The sequence below is a fragment of the Callorhinus ursinus genome, unplaced genomic scaffold, assembly GCF_003265705.2.
Source record: "Callorhinus ursinus isolate GAN/ISIS: 27379988/994484 unplaced genomic scaffold, GSC_fseal_2.0 scaffold15, whole genome shotgun sequence".
NCBI classification, from domain to species: domain Eukaryota; kingdom Metazoa; phylum Chordata; class Mammalia; order Carnivora; family Otariidae; genus Callorhinus; species Callorhinus ursinus.
Window position 1 is genome coordinate 38,451,187 of NW_027397077.1, and position 4,032 is coordinate 38,455,218.

The following is a 4,032-nucleotide window of genomic DNA, read 5'->3' on the forward strand; positions in this document are numbered from 1 at the left end:
GTCCAGTCCAGGAGGTGTTTGACCTCCCTGTGGGCTCTGGCCACCGGCATCTGAGGGACCACCCTCGGCCCCTCCCAGAACGCCAGGCCCATTGTTACCCGATTTGAATACAACCAAGGGAAACATCTTGGGGAGGCCATGTCCATCAGAGCTGCTGCTCTGGACCCAGTCTACAGGGGTCCTTGGAGCTCCTATTCATAAGAACTTCTACTCATCAGGCTCTGACGGGGTGCTTCTAGTCACCTGTGTCCTCGTACAACCCTGTGGTTGTATGGGCCCTTTCAGGGTGCCCATTTTTCGGAGCCAGGACTCGAACCCTCATTGATCTGACTCTCAAGTCGGAGCTCCTGAGCACTGTGCTCACTTGCTCATCTGTCAGAGGCAGGCTTCTAAGTACTGTGGGGGCAGGGGGAGGGGATACAGAGAAATGAAATAACACAGAGGTTACCTCCCCTGGGGGAGAGATGATATGGGTGGGGTCTCTGAAGTCTTGAGCGTCAACCTCCTCCTCCTCACTGGGGAAGCAATGAGGCTGGGATGAGGCGATGCTCCAAAGCTATGCAGCACATGGTGGGCAGAGCCAGCTCCCACCCCGGGCTGCGTGGTCCCTTCTCCCACCACGCCAGCCCAGGCCCCTGCAAAGCAGCTGTGGGTTTCTCAAAGCCTCTTCCTGAACCTTCTGCATTGGAGTTCGAAACTCCTTCAACCTGACGCTTGGAGGATCACTCCTCTCTTCTGGATGAGTCTAAACAATGAACACCTGGACCTGGGTCTCCTGGTGGTGGGAGCAGACATCTGTGAGCTGTAGCCACCTGCCCTGCATCCTTGGCAATGACCCCTCCCATCTCTGGCCAGGGCAGCCTTCCACCATAGGGCAAAGCAAGTGCCCCATGCCCGGGCTTGCCCAGCCCAGCACTGACCATGGGGCTGTCCCATGAGACCCCTCAGTGAAGACTGGCTATTGCACTCACCCAAGGAAGTACCTGGAAGTGACTGGCCTGTCTTGGATGGACGGCCATGACACACACACAGATGGTCTCAAGGGCCCTTTTCATCTCTCTGTACTGCTTTCACCCTCATCATTCACTGCCCACCCTCAACAGGATGCTAGTAGCAGTAATAAAAATAAAAAAGCAGTACCAATAATTTGGCAAACACTTCTTAAATACAGGCAAATGACTCAATGCCTACAAATAGGTTTTTATGGTCAGTAGGGGCACTGAATTTCTTAAATTTGAGAATTTTGTAAGTTTCATTACTGCATGTTCATGGGAAAGACCCAGATCCTGAGGAATAAATATGGTCTTTTTTTTTTTAGTGGAACTGTGTGTGCCCTACTGGATATAGTCTTTTAATACTTTTATACATTAAGCAATTTTTAAGCCATTGTAGAACTGTCTCCATGGTAACAGAATTGCCATGAATGTGTGTGCCTAGGTGTGTGTATATTTAACTCTAAACATAATGTGTGTGTGTGTGTGTGTGTGTGTGTTTGAGCCTAAACACAATAGACGATGGACCGGCAGATAGATAAATGATAGATAGATAGATAGATAGATAGATAGATAATAGATAGATTGATAGATAGATGATAGATAGATAGATATAGATGATAGATAGATGATAGATAGATAGATATAGATGATAGATAGATGATAGATAGATAGATATAGATGATAGATAGATGATAGATAGATGACAGATATAGATGATAGATAGATGATAGATAAATAGATGATAGATATAGATAGATAGATAGATAGATAGATAGATAGATAGATAGATAGATGATAGATAGATAGATGATAGGTTTTTTATACCTCAAGTACTTTTTAAGCTGCAATGTATGCTTGCCTAAAACCCTCCTCAGCATTTGAAAGAAACAACCATAGGAAATTATTTAAACGGCAAACAGAAGGATCAGAATGTTAAACAGAGCAGAGTATGAAAGAAACCAGAAATCTGGAGCCTGCACAAAGTAGATAACCCTGAGTGGTATCTTAAGAACCAGGAGGTGCAGATCAAAGGGGGTGATAGTCCTTGCTGCATATGAGTCAGATCTCACAGCAGTAGGTTAATACACAACTCTTAAAATACCAATACTGGTATTTTATAAAATAAATATTTACAAAATATAAATATTTTGTAAATATATAAAAATCTATTTATATAAAAAATATTTACAAAAATAAACCAACTGCTAGACCTTTCTCATCTTGCTTAGGCATCAAGACAGGAAAGCTGTCTGTAACAGTGTGCTTGAGTGACTGAGGGCAAGGAATGTACCCATTACCACCTAGGATTCATGGTGTCGGCAGGAACAAGCATCATTCATTCAAGGACCCAGGCCAGCACGAAGTTAATACTGGTACCCACCTCCCACGAGTACCAAAGGGGCTTTGGGTGGGAAAAGAGAGGCACCAAGGAGGCTTCTTCAACTCGTTCTGTCTCATTGCTGTTGATGTCAGGAAGTGGGTTCCTTTGAGTTCTTCCTTCCTGAACTGGTCCTTAGTGGTCCATGATAGGACCCATCACTACCCGTTCTGTCCATGTTGTAAGTACTCATGAAACAGCTGCTGAATGAACATAGGTGTCCCAGAGCAGACTCTACCCATTTATTTCTGACTGTGAACCTTGTTTGTTCTTGGAAATAAAGTCTATGTAACCTCACTTGTTGGTCTCGGGGTCTTGAGGGTATGTCATGGTTACAGAAAACTGTGTTCAAAGCCCAAAAATGGACACTGAAGCATGACAGTCCCTTTATGGAGCATCTCTGAGGACAGGTGAAGGGAAATCCTCCCAGGGGCAGAACCAGGAACTGTGCACCTGGTTGTGCATTTTGCCCACAAGAAATGACAAGGTGAGGGTCTATACCAATTCATGGACTGTGGAACATGGTTTAGCTGGATGGTCAGGAACTTTGGAAGGAACATTACTGAAAAATTGGTGCCAAGGAGGTTTGAGGAAGAGGGATACTGATAGATTTCTCTGAATGGCTAAAGAATGTGAAGAGATTTGTATCCCATGTTAATGCTCACCAAAGGGTAACTTCAGCAGAGGGGGATTTTAAATAACCAAGTTGACAGCATGACCCATTTGTGGGCACCAGTCAGGCTCTCTCCTCCGCCATTGCTGCCATGGCCCGGTGGGTCCAAGTGGCAGGGAGGGAGGTTATGCACGGGCTTCCACTCACTGACGCTGGCCAGGCTACCACTGAGTGCTCAGTCCACCAGCACCAAAGACCAAACACTGAGTCCCGATATGGCACTATTCTCTGAGGTGATTAGCCAGTGACCTGGCGACAGGTTGATTATATTTAACCACTTCCATCATGGAAAGGGAAACACTTTGTTCTTCTGAAACAGATACTCTGAATACAGATTTGCCTTCCCTGCACACCATATGTCAATCAAAAACTACCATCTCTGGACTCTAGCAAAAAGGGGGCAGAATCTGCCCCTTCTGAGACTAAAGAAATGATCAGGTTAGCCCAGCCTCCTGCTTGCCAATTCCCTACTACTACACCTCAGTCCCCTGGTGGTCACCACTGGTTTTTCTCCCACCAAAATGGTGGCTACCCAAGATGGCCACTGTCTGTCCCAGGCTTCCTAATTAATTCACTTGGGCTGGCCCCGGGCTCTTGCTTCTCAGTCAGTAGGAATCACTAAGGGGTTTGTCAATAATACAAATTCCCAGGCTCCACCCCCAGAAATCCTGATTAAGTACGTCTGAGGTAGAACCCTGGATTGTGTCTCTTTTTACAAGAGCCCCAAGCAATTCCAACTCAGGTGGTCTACACTTTATTTATTTATTTGACAGAGAGAGAGAGCAGAAGCAGGGGGAGGGACAGGCAGAGGGAGAGAGAGAAGCAGACTCCCTGTGGAGCAAGGAGCCCAATGCAAGGCTCCATACCAGGACCCTGGGATCATGACCTGAACCGAAGGCAGATGCTTAAATGACCAAGCCACCCAGGTGCCCGGTCTACACTTTCAAAAACACTGACATAAGGAACCCACTCAGGACAAATCAGCA